We start from the raw sequence: 24,505 nt of genomic DNA, 5'->3' as shown, positions 1-24,505 counted from the left end.
GCGTCTTAATGATAGCTTATGGATTCTCTTCACTTCAAATGCAGCAATTTTGCTTATTGATGTAGCCATTCAACCAAAAATGAGCATCATGATGGATGATTATGTCGACCGTACAATGGACGTAGTGCGTAGTGTTTCGCGAACTGAACCACGATTTCGACATAGATTTACACAATTTGCAACCGTTGTTCTGACGTAAGTCTATTCATGGGAGCATGGCAAGCCAAATTGACCACAAACCAGCTGTCAGCTGTCAAATTGGCTGTCGCTGGAAAAAGTGTGGCCGATTTTAAAAAGAAACCTAAAAAAACACCCGTTAGTTTATCAAGTGATTAAAGTAATGAGAAATTAGTGTGTAATCCAAGAGATTTAAGTGTTACTATAATAAATAAAGAATAGGGTGATGTAACTACTGTAATCTTAGGCAACATATGCAATCAATCAAGCATGAAAATATCATGTATGAGGAAGAAACATTTTCTAAGCGTCATCGCATGATAAATAAATGATGGTGTGCTCGGTAAAGTCAGGAGACTACGACAACTTAGTCAAGGCCTGAAACACCTCAACAAATAAAGTAAAGTTGTGATCAAATTGAGATGGATGTCACGTCACTGACACGCTATCACGGCGAAAGATTTAGTCTATGGTTTTGTCTTTTTGCAGAACATTTTGAACGATCCCCACCTCTCTACATTCAATAATTATAGAAAGTGCCAACTCTAATATATTAGTATTTTGAATTATTATTAATTATTCATGCTAATTTCAATTAACTTTAACGTTTCTACGTGTGCGTATGTTAAAATTACTTGCGAATTATATGCATAGATAATATTTTGAACAAAACCCAACCTGCAGACCATAGATAATAGACAATATTCTTATAGAAAATACATAGTGCCAACCACTATCCACAAAAAAAACCTGATTTTGACATGATATGAAAAAGTATAGACACGTAGAAAAGGTCGAAAAGGATAAAAACGTTCAAAACGTCAAGCAGGTGTTGATGCAGTGCGGTCCAACGTGAGATAACCTCATTGTTGTTTTGGTGATTTCGACAGATTTTGTCAACTGACATTATTCGTTTTAAGGTTCAAAATGTGCTACGGGATGGTACCATTAGTCTGATAACATTATAAACACAAACAATGACATTGCACACTTATTTTCCCGTAGCGGCAGCTTACTGTGACGTCACGTAATAGTCCGCGACATGCACCATAATATTATAATTCGCGCTTAAGACAGATGTTCAAGACAAGGAGAAGACATAAGAATATTGATGGATGGTATTGGTAATATTCTTTAAGTTATAAAGAATAACATAAAATTAAAACGTTGTCCTGGTTCCTTCTTTTTAATTTTGTTTAATGGTCGTCAAAAAATAAATAAAATCTTTAAGTAACTATAAGTAATAGTAACACACTACATTTTATTGAAGAAATATAATATTTTTCTCGATTTCTAGAGAAACTAGAAAATATTCTGTCGTAGACTGTTTAGGATGAAAATTATTTGCTGTAAATGTTAATAAACCCATATTTATAAAGTGTTTTAACCACCTTATTTTCTTCTTCTTTCGACCATGTCCGATCCTAATAGGATCATATGTGCCTCCACAGAGTAGAGGTTTGTATTAACAGATTTTGTTTTTTACGAGAAATGGACGTCAGCCACTTGCTAAATCTATTAGGTCCATACCCTGACAGACACAAATTGAAAAACAATATGTGTACTTGCCAGACCCAGGATTTGAACCCGGGTCTGATATAGTCCAACGCTTAAGCCACCGTTAACCACCTTAGTGATGAGATACCTGTAGGGATTTCAATACTGGTATTTCAAAACCGGTATTCAATTATTTATCAATACCGAAATACCGGTTTTAAAAACCCAACATATCGGTTTTTTCGGTATTAATAAAGCATACATGTTTATGTTTTTCGAAAATGAATTTAATGTTGTTTTTTCATTACTACTATATAGTATATATTAATTTTGGTGTATAAGATAAATGCTGCCAAAAAAACAAACATATTGACTGAAACCAACAAAAGTTAAAATAATAATACAAACAAATCTCAACAACTTATAGAATTATCGCGATGAATTAAAATATTTCGAAAAAGAAAACATGCATGGCAAATAATTCTAATTATTCTATAACTATTGATCCAACGCTGATAGTACATACAACAAATGTTGAATTCGAAAGAGATTTTCATGTACCTGAAAAATTATCAGTTCTAAAATATTATGATATTATACGTACTTATTTTTATATCAACATAATAAATGTAGATAGATACTTAGGTTGCCATACAATTATGTTTTAAATAGATTTTAATATCTATAATTATTGATACTTATAGGTACTTATTTTTTATATATTATTATGTTTTGACAAATACCGGTTTTCAATGAGAAATACCGAAATACCGGTATTGATATATTCATTCGGTATTACAATCCCTGCACGCAAAGCTCTCCTGTCCTCATTAGGAGTGCCAGGGACGTCGAAGTGACAGTACATACTTAATTCAATCACTGCTGACATGTTAATTAATATTTATTTACCACATGTAAATATCATGTTAATTATATATATGATATTACCTACGTGGTCGCAGCCATGATTTATTCTGGATCGGAACCGTTTCCTCGTGTCAAGCCTATCAGGCACCATTAGCGAGGGGTGCAAGATTAGTAAATGCGCTCCCTAAAGACATAGACATTTTCAGTGATGTACTTTCCATTTTGTTTTTGAAACTTTATTTTTCTGTGTAAAATTGTATGTTTTTTGTTTTCAAAATTTTATTTTTCTGTGTTAAATTGTACTTAAGTATGTTTTGATTTCATTTGTTTTTATGTTATTATTATATTCTATATTGTAATATTTGTTATAATGTAAATCTCATGTTGTGTACGTCTTGAATTTGGATTTTTTATGTCCACAATGTTTTGTATTCTTAAATAAATAAATAAATATATATATAATGGCCAGTTAGCACTAAATGAGTTAATAAAAATAAATAAATAGTTAAGGGATCCTAAAAATTTTCCCACAGAGCACTTATAAACGTGATATTGCATAATATAATGTATGCAATGTTCACAATTTTATTACGTAAATAATCTAGACTTATTCATGTAATAAAACAGTACGACAAAAGTTTTCTTGAGAAACTACGTAAGTCTAAAGTTTTATTAATACGATAAGTAGGTACTGAGACTGACACAATACCTGGACACAAAAGTTTTTATAAATAAGTTTTATTTAACTCTTTTGAAAAAAATAATTATAGTGTACATTTGTTTCTGTATTTTTAAATGCGTTTTAAAACTTTTAAACATTTCTAGCAGTCTTTTCTACCAGCTACCATTTATCATTGCATAACACTTTACCAGCGTGAGTACAACAACGTCTTAAACTTTTAATTGAATTTGTAGCTTTAAATTATTTTCCTTTAAGTAAAAAATAATTTTTCAAACTCACAATAACTTTAGGAAGTCTATAATATGTCGGTAAACTGAAGTTTAACTTCACAAAGTAATATTGTATTATGTCGTCAAAGCAACCCACATCATTTGATACAAAAATAATATTTACTTCATATTATGCATACCCAAATCAAAATCTGTTTAAACTGCGAAGGAAAAAGGATTTTTTTTCACTCACACTTTACTTTTGAGCTATACATAGATTACTTAAAATCGTTTTAATTTTCGATCATACTTTTAGTCAAATAATTATTTAAGATGTAGTTTTTATGCTGTAGATTTTGGGGAATAGATTCTTCAAGAAAATTACTAGCAACACCATACAAATGCCACGCAATGGCCACACTAATTGTCACTTATTAGGTACTTATCACGTTAGCTTTTCCTTCAATTTCATCAGATATTTTCCGCAACTATAAAAAAATTATAATATATTATTTAAGAATTTAAATGGTGATACGAACCATTGTACAACTAAAGTTGTGTTTTGACTCTGCCAATATCTTAAAATATAAATAAAACTTATCATAATAAATAATGATAATAAATAATACTTTTAAAAAAAAATATTTCAAGTTATACCTACATATTTATATTTTTTATAAAAATCGATGTTTTTTAAAATAGATATAAAAAATATTAAAACTATGAATTAGTCAAAAATCTAAACGGTGAAAAATTTAAAACTTGATAAACTAAATTTAAAAAATAAATATAACCATAAAGAAATGTAATAATAACGTAACCTATGTACCAAATATGTGACAAATTCACATTTTTTTACAATTGTAAGTTTATCTTTGACTATAATGAATGAAAATATATTTTTAATGTTTTCAGATACATATTTATTAACTAATAAAGTTGAAATTGTAAATTATCAAAAAAAATCTCAAATTGCAAGCTTCGTATTTTCCGCTAAGTTTTCTGTTGGCATATAGGATCTCCCTTAATTATGATAATAATTTTGTTTGTTTTTATAATTTGATCATCTCAGATATACATTTAGAATCGTAGGCATTTTCTGCAAATTAATTTTCTTAGATGTGTTACAAAATTGACAGCGTAGCACGGTGTGGTATGACGATAATTATTTAGTATATTATAAGTACTAAATAAACCAAATCGGGAACACTTACTTTTGAGAGAATATTATTTTGTTAATACCCACGCAACAGAAACCATTTTCCAGATAAACTTATTGAGCTCATAAAAGTTTTAAGTGGTTTTATCAAAATTTCAAGAAAATCACCTTTTACATTACTTTTGATACAAGGTTAAAACTTATTATTGGAAACTAATTAAAGTACTTACTGTTGTTACCTAATAATGTTTTGCAAACAACTCGAAACTGTTTATAATTATTAGCATTTCTGAATAAACCTTCAATTTTGAAACAGAAAAACTGCTCTATAATAGTATTATAGTAGAACAACGTAACCTTGAGATTGCGATTTTGGTGCATTATCTAGGATAAATTTAATTATTGTTACCATTATTATTGCTGCTCTTACACGAAGCATATTGTATCGTTGTCTCTCGCTCAGCGTTGCTCTAAACTAAATACATCATATTTTCTGTCAAAACGATCAAATTTCACGCTAATGTGGTATTTTTATAACCTTTGATTATTAGGTGTTTCACTTACTTCCACCAACGCAGATATTAGTAACAGTTATCACTTTAAAGCGTTTCCGCTATTTTCATTGGTCCAAATTAACACGAAAGGCATTCCATGCGCAAGACCGTTATCGATAGCTATCTAAAATAATTGATAAATTCGTAAAATGGCGAAAATTTAGGTTGGTAGACATGTCGGTCAAATTCGGGTATGTTCATGCTGGCAGGTACGTACGAACCCAAGAATTTTGAATTGACACATCTTTATAACCTACAATTTTATTAGTTATGCCATAGCGATTGCAGCACAAAATATTACAAATATTATGTTACTACTATCTGCTACTAGCCACTCGATATTTGACAGCTCGCGGAAAACTATAAATTAAGACGGTGACCATGAATTAATCATATTTCAAAATAGTCGGGTCTTGCATCTCAATTCTCAATATGTAAAATTGACGTACTCTGTCTAGCTCTACAAGTCAACACAGCCAAGCGAGGGCTGTTAAAAGATAGCGCTTTTTGACAGTTCAGACAGTTATTTTATTTACATAATTAACCGCATGAAAACGTAAAGTGATAAATGTGATATATTTATCACATGGAGCTCTTTTTGAATGTTAAGTGATATAATATTAGAATAGCAATGCAAGTGTGAGTATTTTAGCTACGTAATAATATAATATAAGCCATAAGAAAAAAGGACTATCGACGCTGTCGACTGAACGACACCAATTAGACGCCATACGGGTGGATGGCGGATATCTGGGCGCCACTACAAAAATTAAAATGTGTGAAGAAATTCACTATGTTGTTACAAATAATCACGTCAATGGTGTGATTTCACATTCTAGTATCGCACTGAATCGCAGTTATGCTTAACAATAATCATTAGAAATGAATAATATTTCGGTAAGATCCATTTCACACGAGATACCGGCGTGTCGAAAGTCAGCATTTACACATACATGAATTGGGCGCGTTCAGACGGAGACACTCGTGTGTCGCGCATAAATGACACCGTCCCTAAATAAAGGAAATGTGAATTAACTTTGGCTCTGACGTCAAAGACTCATTAGCTATTCGTTGGCTACACAATAGCCACTGCAGTGTCGAGTAGCTAAATACGTCGTTGTCTAGACACCAGTGTCCCGTGTGAAACGGGCCTAATAACTGCGTAATATATTTCAACAGACTCATGGTTGGTAAAATTTTGTTCTAGCGAGCAAACGATCAATAATATTGTGCAATATTTGACGTTGATAACATCAAAATATTTTAAGATTTCATTTTCATTGAAGTAACGTATGTTTTTATTAATCAATCTTCCAATCATCAAACTTTTATACATTGAATTCAAAATATAATTCATAATATTATAAAAACATTATAAAAAAATATATATTAATTCTACATAATATGTATAACGGAACAAATAAATGAATTAACAAATATATTGATTGTGGATTATCCCGAAGATTAATGTGGATGTATGGAAAATTTTATTAGTGATAATAACGATAAATAATTATTCCATAAAGACCTTTCATTGGCTTAGACATGAAGCCCCAAATAATATTCATTGAGTCCCTGCGAAGGATGATAAAACAAAAATAGAGAGTCGTTATTTTATTTGCCCACCCCAATATGAAACAAAAGATAATGAATGGGTCTCTCATTTTGCCCCGGTTCGCTCGCCTGTCGTTTATTTTGGGATATGAATTAACCCTTTCAGGACTGCGCCATTCATTAGGAAGAGTGTATCGCATATTTTACCGTGTCTTCCTAAAATGTCCTTTAATTATGATTCTATTTAGCGCGATTTTAATTATAACATCGGCGTTTATAAGATGAGGGCAAACGAATATTATAAAATTTTATAATTATTTTCTGACTGAGAAATTGGTTGCTTTTGAAATTTAGAAGAATGTAGAAGAAAGTTTTTGTATTTGAAATACATCCCCGTGAAAGTCTGGTCAAATTAGAAATTTGCATATCATTATTCCTCATATTACATGTATATATGTTTTTTTTATACCAACATCAGAATTAGCTCGATCGATTGAATCGTGAACAATCAAAACATTTTATATTTTACAACAACTTGATAGACTGATGCAGTGACGTCCCAAGATAAATTGCCGCCGCTAGGCAGCGCCAAAATGCCGCCCCATTTTTTATACCGTATTTTTAATCATCCTTTCATGATACCAATATCTAAGAAATCTGTTGAATGGATATATTACTAACAAGACCTATACCACTAAATCTAATTTTACTAATAAAACCATTTAAATGCCATCTCTGCTTCAATAGACAAATATTGCGAGTTCACGATTTCAGATAGGTAGATTTTAAAATATATGTAACAACTTCCAAAACTCGCGACTGAGAAGCAGAAATATTTGGAAAAATTTATATTAGGTAAGTACGTACCTACCTATAATTCAAATGTAATTTGCAAATCTGTGCATGTCACCGCTGATCATCAAGGACGTGACGTCCAATGACAACGGAAGTAAAGTAGATATCGTGAACCAGACAAAAAATTTCAGTTCTGTTAAATCTTTTATACAATTTCTTTCCAACCAGTGAGCTAATTTTTTTTAATGGAAAGACATTTCCTTTATTACTAAGTTTAGTTAGCTATTTCTATGTATACCTAATGATTCTCCTCGATTTGCCGCCCTTCGGGTAACTGCCGCCCCCAGGCTACGCTCAATCTGAGAAATTCAGAAGTAAACATGTCATGTGAAGCTCCTTTCATGTTTTTATATCCCCAGTTCGTTTCTTCTTCGTACATCTGCCGAAAGCGTAGCATTGTTTAGTTTTACTTCTGCGGATTTAATATATAATATTTCGAGAAGAAAAGCTCAACAAGATGTGTCGGCCTAAAGTTTAACGGATTTAAAAAAAAATAAGATTGTTGAAAAACCTAAAAAGGGGTCTTGGCAGATTCTCATGACGATCGTCTGCCCCGATCGTCACCGATGATGAAATGTCATTTTTTATTGTTACTTGGACTCTTGACTAAAATAGAATAATTCTTAATTTTAGTACTCGACTCACTTCTCGGTTGGGTTGAAGATTACCGAGAACGTACGAAATTAAGCGAATTACCTATTATCTACCATTAATGCCGCACGTGGTAGGTATGTCCTGTCTTGATGTTGACATTACTCAAAATTGACATTAACATAATTAAAGTTGCTTGATTTTAATCATTATTTTTGACAACACTAACATAAAATACAAATAATATGCTACTAACTAAATACTACCATAAACATGTAAGTTGTCTAGATGTAATCTCAAATAGTTTCCATTGGCTAAACTAATGGCTAAATAATTGGCTAACATTGGCAACTAAAAACATAATATGAGGGGATATTGTTTAGTGTTGCTACCAAGCTGATCAATATAATAATATATATATATATTGGCGGCTCTCGTGGTGCAGTGCGTAATGCGCTGGCCTTCCACCACAATAGTTATGTGTTTTTCTCAAAGCCTGGGTTTTTGTGATTGATAAAAATTACTAACAACCACCTTGTACGAAAAAGCAAGGACATGGTTATTAATAATTCAAAAAGAAAATATATACTCATAATAAAAAGCATACTAAATAATAATATATTAGTTTACATAATTGCACTAGCAGCTTAGTGTACATTATAAGCGTCAATATAACCGGCATGGTAGCTGAATATTTCCGTGTAACTGTTATTATTAAAGTCGTGGTTCAGATAGAGGCATATCTTTATCAAAATAATTATACGTAAGACCAAATAATTACAAGATAAAAAGAACTTTTTATATACCTACCACGTTTTTAAATTTTCTGTTGAATCATATAAACTTGACAATTCTATGTACCTATTAATAATTAAAAGACAAATAAGGCGATCGTCAACAAATCATTTTTTTTGTTATTTTGCAACAAACAAACAAATATAGAATACTGAAATATTATTTTGATTTCCATAGTAACGCACGTATATATTAATAATTTAGTTGCTAGGACCACCCCCTTAGTCACCAATAATAGTGGATTAGATTACGGATTTCTTCCGAAATAACTTTTCATACAAAACAGAATTAACTGAAAATGAATTAAATTCTACTTAAAGATGGCTAAAAGTATTAAAATAATGCATTGGCATCGTGTTCTGATGTATTCTGAAAGTTTCAAATGTCTAATTAGTCGGGAAGTTAGTTAAAAATCGATTGCAAGATTTGTACTGGATAAACAAACACCGGACAAACAAGAATACGAGCTAAGAAAAACGTGTTAAATAAAAATAAATCGCAGGGTGAATGACATATTTCTTAAGACATTGCCACTTTCAACTGCGATAAATCGCTTGATCTTGCATTGATCTTGCTCACAGCGACTAAGTCACTGTGACATATTAAAGCGACATTATACGTATCTTAGAAACACAACGAGAAGTGCAGTCCGTCATGAAAGAAAACCTTTAATACAATAACGATATAAATTTTATAGACACGTTTAAAAAAAAACTCTCGGCTTGACGATTAGAAAAAAAATGTTATTAGTATAATATAACGTCACTTTACTATTAAGACCTCGTAAGTCCGATATTATGGAAAAATGAAGTTTGTTTTTTAAAAAACATTTTAAATCATAATATCAAAACCTCGGTTCTCTAGATTAGTATGCTGTGCATATATCGACAAATTAAAAAAAAACTCGTAGTTGTCGTTGTTTCAAACATGAAATTAGAACCTCGTATTTCACAACCAGTGTTAGCAGATTTATCGATTAAAGATGTGTTTAAAATATTGTTTTTATTACGTTTTTTTCTTTCCCTCAAAATTCAACTCAAACAGACTTACGCGGTTTTAATAGTAAGATGACGAAAGTTACATACGTATAAAATAAAATAGTAACAAAGATTTGAGAGCAGATTTTTGCGACGAATACTGGGTGATGAGGAGATATAGATAGATAAAGCAGCCTCACATCACGCTGAGAGTGAAAAGGTGACGTTGGACCTGGGTCGGCCCTGTAGTGCTGTACGCCTGACGAGAATTACAACCTGGCTTCCATGTTCTTTAAGAGACCAGATATCCTGAAAGACCGTCAAATAATATCTACAGAGTATATACGGCGGAGCTATGAAATGCTGACATGACCTGGAATGGCGCAAGAAGAATGGCGAGTGATAGGCATTCTTGTAGGCGCTGTGTGGTGTCCATATACTCTTACTAAGGAGCGGACATGGTTAAATAAGAAGAAGATACAGTTAAGTTTGCATTGAAATATAATTGGTAAAAACAAGCCATATTTTTTGCCGTTTATTTTATATATTTTTAATTTGATCCGCCGCAAATAATTCGCAAGGTCGTCGTTTGAGACATTATTTTTTCAAAATGAATCCTTTCAAGTTAATTATGATCAAAGAAATCTTCAATAAAAAGAAAAGAAAATGACCAATTTTATTATTTCTTTAAGCCACTTAGAATTTTTCACCAGAGCTGTTTCACTTAAAAGAAATTACTAAGTATATAAGAAAAATGTTTTAAAATTTAATTGAAATTAATATATTATTTAAGTACTTACCTAATAGGATTACTTAGTATTAAAAATATTACTTGAAAATTGGTAAATAAATCATAATAATGGTCAATATTATTTAACAATTTAAATGTTAGTTATTTTTTCATTTTAATGTTTCTGAATTTCGTCATGAGATGTCGCTAGTATTAGTTTTACTATCTCACATCAGTTATTATAATTTTAATAATGTTAAAGACCAGGTTTTTCCCGTTAAAATTTTAGAAGGGCATTGGGCACTTTAATGGATACCTTGATTTAAAACACAAAAACCGATAGCCAACATTAATGCAGTTTGATAAGCATTTAATGTAAAAACTACTAGTCAACCTCGTCCCACTTAATTAGGATGCCCGTAGCTTAATTGATACAGCGCATTGGCTTGAAACCAACAGTTACAAGTTCAAATCCCGTTGGGCGTCGTATTTTGTCTGTGGGCGGTGTTTTCAAATTATCTATATTCAATATAATGAATATTAGGCACATTAAAAAATCTCGTTAATTGTTCGTTGAATAAAATAAATAGTTTATTAAATTTATATAATATTTGAAAGTAATATAAGTAAATTAATGGAAAATCGTTGAACTTAAATTATTACATAAAAGTATGACAGTAATAAAACAAAACCCGCTGGATAGACGAGCTCATAAAGTTCGGTGGATGTACGTGGCAGCAAAGGACTAAGGACCGAGAAGAGTGGAAGAGTGGCCTTCATCTAGCAGTGGATAGACCCCGGCTGATGATGATATATATAATGACAAAACACGAAGGAACACTATAATATAAATATAATGGCTACAAAATATCAATTAGAAGAAAAAAATATTAATTTTTAATAACTAATTTCAGTAAACTAAGTAAAAATATGACGTCAACTGGAGCTACAGATTTGAATGGCTAATTGCCTGGATTAATAGAAGCTGTAATATTGCGACAAATGATAAATGCCTTTAGAAAATTATTATCATTCCGAAAGTTACTATTCGGATATTTAAATTGCTGAAAATTGTGACGATCATTAAAAATATTCGACGTAGTTTTTACTGTATTAGAAATATCCTAATGAGTGTTGCAGTCTATATAATATTTATTATTAATAATTATTGTTGTTAGACTTTTAACCTTATCACTGCCAGCCAATTTTTACTAGGTGGACACTAGGCCAGCTATTTTTGGATTAAAAAAAATACTTTAAAAATATGAAATAGGAACAGAATGATAAATATTTGTGAAAACTTACCAAATCAACATGTTTCTAGAGTTTATTTTTACACTAAAATCATGAATATTGTTTAGAAAATATACACGAATAGTTAATTCAGAAGTTAGGTCGTTTAAAACAACCCGCGAGTTAACTCGTCCGTGGCCTGACGCAACATAGATGCTTTGGCGAGTTAACTCGTCCGTGGCACTGATCAGGTTTTAAATACTAGTATTGCCGTTTAAGTCCTTCCGGAAAATTGTATCTATGATATTGGATATAATATATTTTTAGCGCTACACCTTTATATATTTTACCAGTGGTTTTGGTATATTAAGTATTTGCAGAAACCTAGATAAAGACATCCTTAGTAATTTAATTTGTTTTTGCGGCCATGTGCCCCGTAACAATTTAAGAGTCACCCATCCAGTGCTAGATCCTTAAGGTAAATCCAGACATGTCCGATCAGATTTTTTTTACCCTAAAGGGACGCGTTCGTTCGTCACCTTACTGGTAACTTCTATTATATCATATCAAGTCATTTCGTCGTTTCCACCCTTAAGGTTAACATAGCTTCTCATTTAAACATCTATATATTGTTATGATTCATTTATAGCAGAAAATCAGTATAGACTGTTATAGTTGGTACTTAATACAATTTATCGACATTGTTTCTAATGTGCCGTAAGACAAAAAAACTTAGGTATTTGAATTATCATATATTATCAATGTAAACGCATTGCTATATTTTGCTTTATATATCAATTTTATTATATTATTGAATTATACTATGTCGTATATTATACTTAATAGCATCGTAGGTATTCGTAGGTATCGTAGGTATCGTAGGTATAGTAGGTATCGTAGGTATCGTAGGTATAGTTAAATTCAATGTTACATTGTGATTATTGTAAACCAGATAAATAACACGTCTTATTTATACCTGGGGTGACGATGTATTTATTAACTATACCAAAATATAGTAGAAAATAGATAGCGTTCAGAGATTTCTAATAAAATATTCATGTCAACAATAATTGAACGGTCATTGACTCTGACTGTCTGCATAGTTATAAATGAATACTATTAATTACTATGTCAAACTGTATGACCTACTAATATTGTTATGACCTGAATATTCAATGTGTATAATATGTAAGGATAATACATTATAAGTAGGTATAGAATAAAGATTTTGTTGTAATCAAAAGTAATGTTTTTTTAATACTCGTAATATTTATCATAATTATCATAAAAGATGTAGCCTGGCTCAAAACAATAATGTTACCTACCATCAACATAAATTAGATATTTAAATTACACCTTTAATATACTTAATAGAAAAAATACCAAATGGCAGTGTTACGTCCTGTTAATATTCTTGTCGATGGCGCGCGCGTGTGTTTGTGTGTGTTTCGTGTTGCGCTGCGTTAGCGATGGTGCCCACAGAACGCGTCGGGCGCCGCACTCGCGCAAAATTTCTACAAGTGGCGCATAAATCATTGAAAATACAACGTAATCAAATACGCCAACGCCCACTGGATATGGCGACGCATTATACGCGCGCGCCGCATGAATCATCGTTTTTTCGCGAATCACCGCTTCTCGGCGATACGAATGAAAGAAAATACAATGGAGTCCATTCATTGAACACAGCGAGCAAAAACACGCTGCGCGAGGCATCGTCGATCGACGGGCGGAAAGCAATTATTTAATTACAGAGAAGTCATTGTTTTATTTTATTGCGTGTTCAGTTTATCGCTGGTTGAATAATGTCGTCGTAAATTTTAATTACAAGCCCCGAAATAATATAATATTTTTATTGCTTTGTTATGAGAGGCGCTGTAATAATATTTATTTTGTGCTGCTTGGGCCGCTTACTACATAGGTGAAGGGTAATGCGCGGCGAGAGACGTGTGATTATGGTTATGAATAAACACTGCATACGCGGACTTCGCGCGCCCGACGCGTTCTGTGGGCACCATCGCTTACAGAAAGATACAACAAGATAAATTTAATATATGTATAACAGTGGCGAAGCGTGAAGGTAGACTGCGGAGATCTGACATAAATAGTGCACACTAAACGATGTCAGTCATACTTATTTGTTTTCAGCCTCCACCCTTCGCCAATGATAGATAATTTAATGTCAGTATTTTTATTGACTAACCTTAATAATGAGATATTTATTATAATGTGGGTACTAATTTTACGACCTTTGATCCAACCAAATACTACGAGATTTTCATCCGTTTCACTGTGTCTCGATACTGGAGTTAATTGATTATGAAATCTTTAGTTCGTTTGGCCATCCACGAGACTCTCAGCATCCGTCTCTAGCAACACATTTACCTCTGCCATTATCTTACCTCTACCGTCCAAGTTTCAAAGATATACAGGTATTATAATATGCAAATTGGAAAGACAATATACTAAATGCACCTTAGTCGTTTTGGTAATGCTTTTGCTGATTTTTTTCGACCATGCCCGATCCTAATAAGATCATATATACATATTATATCATATCAACAACACATATTTCCGTGAAGATACTAAATTATCTCAAATGTATGTGTAAACTATTTACTGACAATTTGAAATGTTTTTGATAAAATCTGTTTAAATATTAGAATTAATGATTAGTAACAGGACAAAAAATATTTTTTTTCAATTCTATGAAGACACAATTTAATTCAACGGTTTCCCTTATTCTAACGATTAAATTCAAAAGAATTTTACCGCTCGTTTTCTTTGATGTATATTTTCAACATAATCCTTGTCCCCCGAAGAGTAATTTTTCTTTTAAAATATTTTTTTACTGGGTTCATTTACCACCTTTACCCACCCGTAAGTCGGTATAACACTGTGGTCTTCAAGATACCAGATATAAGATATAGAATGGAAGTTATTATTCATGACGCTATCTATCACGAGTTTAAGATATTTGACATCATTATTGAGAATGATAATAATATCATCATCATCAGCCTGAATCTATCCGCTGCTGGATGAAGGCCTCTCCAAGCTGATTCCACTTCTCTCGGTCCTGTGCGCTGCGTTGCCACGTACTTCCGCAGAACTTTATCATTTCATCGATCCAGCGGCCTCTAGGTCTATCTTTCAGACGTTTTGTACCTCTTGAATACTACTAGATGACTAAATTTGTCCAACAATTGTCGCTTCTTCGAGCTATGTGTCCAGCCCAACTCCATTTGAGGCTTTTAACGAATTCTTTCACATCGCAAACCCTGGCCTGCTTCCTTATCCACTCATTCCTCTTTTTGTCCTTTCGCGTTATGCCCAGCATGCATCTCTCCATACCACGTTGTGCCGCTCTAAGTTTCTGGATCTCTTTTTTACTTAGGGCGCATGTTTCACACGCATATGTGATTACGGGAAGCACACACTGGTTGAACACTGCGCTTTAGGCACAGTGGAAGGTCACTTTTGAAGATATTATGCAGGCTGCCAAAAGCATGTTTTTGGATAATAATATATTATGTTTGTGAAATTATTAAAAACTATGTGAAAAGTCCATCCAAGGATGTATGAAATATGTCATGGGCCGTGGCCAAGTAGTATTTTCATCAGTCGTATGAAGGCAGTACTGGTATTATCAACTCGGCATTTTTTAGGTATGATTATAATTATTATCCAAAGTGAAACCTGAGTATCTAGTGATGCGCTACGTTCACGGTCACTCTATTGAAGATATTCGTTTCTATACTGATGAATACTTGCAGACCGACTGTCCGCAATGAGCACTTTGTTGTTCGCATATCGTAAAAGTTATCGAGAATGACTCCAGTTACTTTGATTTTCTATTTTAATCCAATCAGAGCTTCGTTGAAAATTATTTATAACTAAAATCTCTCACATTCGAATTGCATAATATTATGACGCATTGAAAGCTTTAATGTAATTTTTATAAAATACTCAAGAATACAAAAAGATTTACAAACATGAATATTAAAAACTAATGATAGTTGTATTTCCCAAAATAAATAATTTAAAATGAACAGCTGGCCAACTTTCCAGTGGTAAGAGTAAGTGCCTGGTGGAAAATAAAATAAATTTCACCCGGTAAAACTTTTTAGGGAAGTTCAAAGCGTATTTTAACCGGTAAGGATATTTTCCCCTGTGTCCGTTTTATTTGTGAATCGAATTTTTATGGCAAATAAAAAAGTTGTTTCAATGAGCAGCTTCTGAGTTATTTGATAATAAATGGTTGAAAAAACAATGTAGTTTAAGTTATTTTTAACGGGTTATAGAAAATGATGAAGGTACCCATTTAAATTCGCTGCAAATATATGTCTGTTTTAAGTGCGTAAATAATGTGTTTTAGAAAGCAAAAAATATTATAATATAATCACATAATACCTTTACATATTGTGTAGGGCTGAATACCCTACCGAACAGCATGATGTAGCATTATATATTTTCAAAGGTGAAACAAGAAACAAAACAATAGATCGATAATATTCGTCAGCATTTCCTCAATCATAACTAGATCAGTAGGGTCTGTTATGCTTGGTGATTGCGACAATATCTCTTTTGGTATATGTACTGCATTTGTATAAATTTTAAGAACAATGCAGGAACCTTCACTCAACTCATCGAGTCCGTCACGAGACGCATTACTGTTGTCACGAGTCCTTCACTCGACATAGTCAACGTCATTCCAATCGAATCAGTCTCTCAGTTCATCAACACAAACAGATCTCGATCACATATCCTACCATTGTAACTCTCTGTACTCTGCATCAAGACAATAAACATATATATCCATCTATACTACAGTTGCCTCAATCAACACAACACCAGCTCCGTCATCTACCGCCAAAGTGGTGACCCCGACGTGATACGACGTGAAACGACGACAAGAAAATAAAAGTGGTGGACCGTGAAAAGAGTTCATTCATACATGTTTTAAATATACCAGTATTATTATGATTCAATATACAATTAATATTTTTGATTTTGACGATAGTCGGACAATAGTTTAGTTAGATAATTTTATTTCTTTTCATAAAAGAACATTAATTATATATTTTGTAGTTCAATATCTTTTATTGTAATTTCAGTATGTGTTACTTGGTAACATTGTGTCCAGAATAATTTTCATGTTTTAAGGCCCCCTGGTCTAACATATTTAGAGGGTCCAAAAAAAACTTTAACAAAATTTAAACTAAAAAAATCTAGCAAGGCTGACTTCCAAATTTACTTCGTCTTTTACTTATAGCGTCTCGTTGCTTCAATCGTGGAATACTGCACTCTTTCAAATATATTCCTCATAACCAGACACTCGCACGTTGAGTCTAGCTAAAAATTTTGGCCTGCAAAATAACTAAGGGTGTTCACGTACGATTGCGAGCTGTCGCATCCACAAGTGGTAATTGAATGCGCGTAGATTTATTTTTAATAGTATCGTTAGTGTCCATTTGTATCGTCCGCGCTGTCTTGTCTTTTAGACATGTTATGTCAAAATACTAAAGCAAACATCGGATGTCAATTTATCAGTGTGTGATGGGTGTTCCACTGACATAGGCCTCGCGTGAGTTTCACCTGAGTCATAATCCTCAGTGATGAGGACCTGACGAAGAATATGAAGTAATATTCCAATAAATACCAAGTTCTTTCACAACACGTAACCATATTTCGCTGTCATTATATCTATAAGTGATTATTTTACAATCATTATATAATAATGTTATACTAACTAGAAATTTATTTAAAAACTCGCAGAATGAATGACGTCTACTTATATTATTACTATCTCAATATTTTATATATATGTGATGTTTGATAAATTCTAACATTTATGTACCTACCTACCTTTGTTATTCCAAGAAATTCGTATTTACACATATTTCTTTGGACAACATCGGCCAAATGTATACTGGTTGACACGTGTGTTTTTTTATTATCTAGATTAGGTTGGTAATGGAAATGGAAAAGATTTCCGGGAAAAAAATATTCCGTCTATTATACTAAGTAGTAATAAAAATAAACAATTCTACGGTTTTTTTGAAAATAAATTTTAAGTAATTTTACTTAGCTACATACCGTAAGACATTTACGTTCTAAATTATTTATATATCCACATAGTTCGTTGGATCAATTCAAAATATTGAAATACTTTTATTATTTGATGTTTACTCATTAACAATTTGCCATTGTAGTTTCTTTATTTGATTAATGGGGAGAAATTAAAGATCAACACTATGAAAACTTATGATATAGATCTGTTTTTCACGGATGTATCATAAATTCATTGAGAACCACAGATCGATAACGGTATATTTGTAGTAACCATACAGAATAAACTCATTTTTGACATAATTAATTAACGAAATGTGAACGTTCTACATTTTTAGTATTTAAATAGTTATATTTAGATCATTCTTAGGATAGTTTTAAAACGTGAAAACACAATCAATAACAACGAATCTCGTTTTTGCACGAAATTTTCAAGGGGCTTTAGGTACACACTATTAGTTGGTTAGGGCGCAGGTGGCTAAATAGATACAAGCATATATATATATTTAATAACCATGTCCTTGCTTTTCCGTAGAAGGTAGTTGTTAGTAATTTTGAACAATCACATACACCCAGGCTTTGAGAAAAACACATAAATATTGTGTCCTCGCCGGGAATCGAACCCATAACTCTCGGGTGGAAAGCCAGCGCCTTACCCACTGCACCACGAGAGCTGCCGATACTAGCATATTATCTGGAATCGGATGAATGCATTTTCGAATCATGTTAAGTATATTTTCTTTAAGATTTTTTTACAATAAGTAAATATGTTTTTAAGGTGTTTCCAAATTATATAAAACCGCTAGTTTCAAAACCATTAAAATATACGGTATTATATAAAATGGGAGACAGTAAATTTTAATCAATAGAATCTCTAAGTACACATTTTGTCTCATTGATGGATTACTTATCAATTAATTCTGTAGTTGGGATCAGCCTGTATTAGTCATCGTGTGGCATAGAATGGCGTAGAACGGCGTATAATGACGTAGAAGGGCGTAGCACCTCGCATGATTGGGTCGGCATTATTTATTGCTAAGCCCACTGACACAGATGGAACATTGGTTCACTGAGAAATCTGGGGCATATAATGACAAATTGAATACTAACTCTATACAACGTATCAGTCTACTGTTTCTAGTAGTGAATGAGTAGGTTGTTGAATCTGGACGAATTATTAAATAATAAAACATACATACAATCTCACGATTTCCAAATGACGCCTGATGTAATGATGTAATAAAAATACGCCCCACTGGGGGACAATTTGAATGTTTTGCGGGGCATTGCGCAAATCATTAATAATGGTTAATGACTTAAATGACAGATTTCCAGATTTAATAGAATTTGCTTTTCCACCTTGGATAACTCAACCGATGTTGCTAGATATGACTGATGTGGCCATGCAGTATCAAGAACTTTAAGAATTGCAAAATAATGAACCTTTTAAAACACTATTCAACATAAAAAATATAATGGCGTGACTTTGTGTTCAGACAAAAACAAAATACCTGATTATGACAATTTTCGCAAGAAAATTACTATTGCCATTCCCATCATCATATTATTTAGTTGAATGTGGCTTAACGACCCACATGCTCAGCGTAGGTCAAAATGGAGGTTTTATGCTATTTTCAGAGGATAACCCTGGACATTCCTTAAACGTTGTAGATAATCTATTTATATAATTTTGAAGCCTGATTATCCTTTATATTTATTTTAAACAGTTGATGACTGCATAAAGTATTTATATTACAAAAAATAGTATACTTTTAAACCTCTCGATCTAATGTTTTAGAATATAGTCATATTTCAGTACATCTATATGCAGTGATGTTAAGATATTTTATATTTATTAATTTTTAAAAGCATTTATAATAGGCTTCAAAATTATATAAATAGATTATCTACAACGTTTAAGGAATATCCAGGATCATACTTTGAAAATAGCATAACACCTCAATTTTGACCTACGCGGCGCACGTCCCCGCTACAAATGATTTGTTACTGAAAGAAAGAAATCATTTTAATATCACAAACCGTAGAGATTTAAGATTAAAATTGACCAAATTAGTACCTCACATAAAAACTCTTTGCACCTCACACGAAGTATAAGGATCGCACTAATTTCCTGTTGAGTTATACATGTAACATAATATTATAGTACCTATTGCCTATGTACATTTTTTATTTGAAGAAATTCATTTTTTTTCAGAATTTCTTAGGTAACTATAAAATTATGATAGAGGAGATTTTTGTAGCGTTGAAGTGGGGCATGGCACAAATAAGGTTGGGAAAAACTGATGTAAAGGCATCCTTACATATTGTTATTATTGGCTTCGTATATATTTATTTACTTTTATGGAGGAGTGAAAATTAAATTGTTTTTACATGCTGGTTAAAAACAAAATATACAGATTGTTATAAATAATATTATATATTTATTTATTCGGTATTGTTCGGTTATCAGGAATACAGCGGAAAACACATTTTGAAGATATCCGATATACTGGATTATTTGTTGGTTTGGGTTAGTTTAGGTTAGGTTAGGTTGGGTTAGGTTAGGTTGGGTTAGGTTAGGTAAGGTTCGGTTTGGTTTAGTTAGGTTAACTTAACAAATAATCCAGTTTATCGGCTATTTTCAAAATGTGTTTTTCGCTGTATTCCTGATAACCGAACAGTACCATTTATTCTTTTGAGCTATGTATCAAATTCTGTCGTAATTCTACCAATTGGCTTTCTCCTGATCAATGACCGTCACAATTTATTACAAAACATGGTGCTTTTAATTTTTAGTTAAATTCTTTTCACCTCAAATCCTTTCTGCATTGACCCTTTGGTAATTTTAATGAAGATTCGTAGCACATCCTTTGAAATCATTCAATCATCTCAACTGGAATAGACTTACTTCATTTACTGTTTTATGCCTGCTCTCCAATTGGACATTGGATTGTCCCATATTATGTCATCATCATATTATTATCAGAAACAAAATATTGATGTATGTCGCACCAGGGGAATAATAGTGGCACAAATCCAAATTTATCATTTTAGAGTTATGTATGCAGAAATGTTCCAAGATATCATTTCTAGCCGCACAAATAGCGGCATAATTCTTAAAAATATAATGGTGGCCTTAAAAGCATTTTTGTCATTATCATATTATAACATTTTACTTGAATTCAAGCAGAAATAGTGGCACAATGATCATTGTGTCATTGTTATTGCGGATAACATTCAAAATGAGATGGCTCAAGTGTGCTAACTTCACGCTATTATAAAGTAAATTTATAAAAAAAACTGATTTAACACACCAAAATAAAATATTCAAACTGCTCTCCTGCAAAAATAAGTTTTTCGAGTTGTGCCACTATTATTCCCCGGGTGCGATGTTATTGAACAAAAACTATATCTTCTAATATATACCCTTCTGTTCACATTCCATATAGTAGACACCATACGTCAATTATTAGATAATTCTAAAATATTATATGTAATATCCTAATGTTGTATTTTGTGACCTCGTTATTTATAATAAGCATAGTTTCAATTGGGATTGCAATACCGAATAAAAAATATCAATACCGGTATTTCCCATTGAATGCCGGTATTTGTAAAATAATTGAAAAAAATAGAAGTAGGTATCTACCAATAAATATATATTTAAATTATTTTATATCTGATCTTTATGTCTGATTTTTAAAACCGGTATTTCGGTATCGAAAAATGCTGGAATACCGGTTTTTGAAATACCGGCAATGCAACCCCTAATTTTTAAGTAGATATGTTATTACTGTAACTACGTAGTTAATTTACATGTGCATATTAATCAATACGTTGGAATTTAATTAATCAATAAATAACACAGTGACAAGTGAACTAGGTAGAGGATACAATATGGGTTACGATAATATTTTTAAAACTTTATAATCTTCCTTTACTGTGTACAGGTGACGGTAGTAGTCAAAGTGTATTCATACTCGTACGCCGTATATATATTATAATATAATATTACCTATAAATATTTTTACCAACATAGCACCGACTGCCCTGTCGAAGCATTAAGACGAATTATTAACATATTACTTCTCCTCGCCCACGCATTGTATAAATAAAATATTATATGTACATTACTTTGTAAATTCTGCTGTGTCAACAAAACAGTATTTATTCTGACCATACATTCAACTTTCTCCCGTGATCATATACCGTATAAGTAAGTACACAGGTTTGCAGCCGGTTTGTTAGTAACTTATATTATTAAAAAGCGTATTTTTAATCTTTCAGTACCTATCTATATAATGTAAACTTAATTAACGTTTATAATATATGAAAGGTGGATTACAAAAACAACATATTTTATGTCAGTTTTTTTTTCATATTTGAGATGTATACATATGTCATTTTGTTTTTTTAAATATTGTCTATATTATGCTCTCATTTACTATACTTTCAAAAACAGCACATAACACGAGTTAAACGGTATTAAAGTTTTTTTAATCCAGCAAAAAAATTCATTTGACAAAAGAGTTTCTACAATTAATACATCATAAATAATTAAGTCAAATGGTATCTGTTTACTCACTACTGCATATTTTTCTGATAGGTACTTCAAAAGTTCTAATGATTATTATTTCGCATTGAAAAATAAGCACATATTGTGTAGTAGGTATCACATCAAAAGAAAAAAAATCATAATTCACAAGGAAGAGATTCTATTAAGTTTTTTGCTCTCCTGTAAAATTGTTCAGTTCTGACTAGGGATTCCAATCCCGGGATGCCGAGCTATTTTTGATACCTATGAATCCCGGGATTGATAAACATAATCCCGAAACTTTCAGGATTGATTTTTTTTATCAATTTTTAAGGAAAATAAAATAAAAACGAAAATATAACAGAAAAAATACTTTTAATAACAAATAACTACACTAGAAATAAACAAAGTTTGAATGAAGTTTGATTTATACCCATGTGTAAGTTGCTGATTCATTTTATTTTTTCACATAAATTAATAAAAATGAGAAAGATTGGAAAGAATCAATGCTTCGCACTAAGCAAAGTAATTCCACCTTGATCTCATACGTTTTACGGCAGTTTCATATTTGGCTGACTAATTAGATTTGTGAAGCGGAAAGGCCATAAGTAGGTACTCCATGATTTGCTTTACTATTTAAATCTCGCTAACCCATTCATTAAGTCTTTACTTATAGCAATCTCATATTAAATTCTCATTATTATTTATATTACAATATTATTTACTTCATTAAACTTATGTATTTCCAAGATTGAACGTATACAATATTAACAATAAATGCCTTAAATATTATCTATTAATTATACTAGATTTATTTTTGACTGATTTTATCAATGTTATTTGTAAATATAAAAAAAATATATTAACAATGGAAAAAAATGCCAATCCCGGGACTAGCCCCGGGATCCCGGGATTGTCAAATTGTAATCCCGAAATTCCGGGATCAGAATTTTGGCTCGGGATTGGATTCCCTAGTTCTGACATATTATGTTTTTATAATCCACCCTTCATATTTCAAGATGAATGCAAACAGAATGAAATACATATTATATGATAATTTTATATAAAAAAATAATTTTACATATTGAATTAATTAAATAATAAAGAAGCTCCACAAATGTGAATATTAAAGAGTATGTTTCTCAACATGTAATATTGAATTACAACATGTATTGAATAATAGCGTATTTGAGTAAGGCGGTTTTTGATATTTAGCTTTGTTTTACCCAGACAGACGTCTTGTATCTTTTAATATCTAAACTGGCAACACGTATGTATACTATTTTATAATTATAAAATAAGTATATTTAATTTTTAATATGTATCCAATTAAGGCTATACCTCAATTGAGGCACGGTCGTGACTAGGCGGTGTGCGAATTGTGGGTCGCGGGTGCAAATGACGCATGCCGAACGAAATATAATTTGTCATATAAATCCAACATGCGTACATTTAATGTTCTATTTATTGTTCTATTAGTAACAATAATAATATATTCATTGACATGTTTTCTTTTTCAAGTAAATACGTAACGTTTTTAGTCATCTTTACACGATTTAAGAATTAATACCCCCGTCGCCATCACGGAACAAATTGACGTGTTCCCAGCTCGACGTTCTCTCTCCGAATGCCAGCGAGTACGAAATTTCGTCGCGCCTATAGTTGAAAATTATTTGGTGTTTTACTGATGTATCGTCATAATGTTAATAAGAAACTTATTTTGGAAGTTAATACTGAACAATCTCTGGACTTTATAGGAAATATATACCAATATATTGTCATTACCATGGCCCCAAGGGGGGGAGGGCTGACAGGAATCTACCTTGGGGACCCGGCGTGGCGGGTCGACCTGATAAGTGAGATAAGCATACAACACAAATTTGCCCTAATGGAGAAAAAAGTCACCTGCGGCGCTATTTTCTTTGTATAATCTTAACATTTTAAAATGTCTAGTTGTGTGATACAATTTTTGATTACTGTGTGTCGATATTCGACAACTCCATAATTCAAATGGATTTA

At 31.8% G+C, this 24,505-nt stretch overlaps 1 protein-coding gene across 1 annotated transcript in view; it reads left to right on the top strand.

The window, feature by feature from the left end:
• Positions 1-24,505, top strand: part of LOC147068564 (neuropeptide CCHamide-2 receptor-like) — a 250,218-nt gene that overhangs the window by 210,736 nt on the left and 14,977 nt on the right. The window lies entirely within an intron of this gene.

This window comes from Rhyacophila brunnea, unplaced genomic scaffold, assembly GCF_057557595.1.
Source record: "Rhyacophila brunnea isolate RB1 unplaced genomic scaffold, BYU_Rbru_1.0 scaffold_3, whole genome shotgun sequence".
NCBI classification, from domain to species: domain Eukaryota; kingdom Metazoa; phylum Arthropoda; class Insecta; order Trichoptera; family Rhyacophilidae; genus Rhyacophila; species Rhyacophila brunnea.
This window is presented reverse-complemented; position numbering and strand designations above follow the sequence as displayed.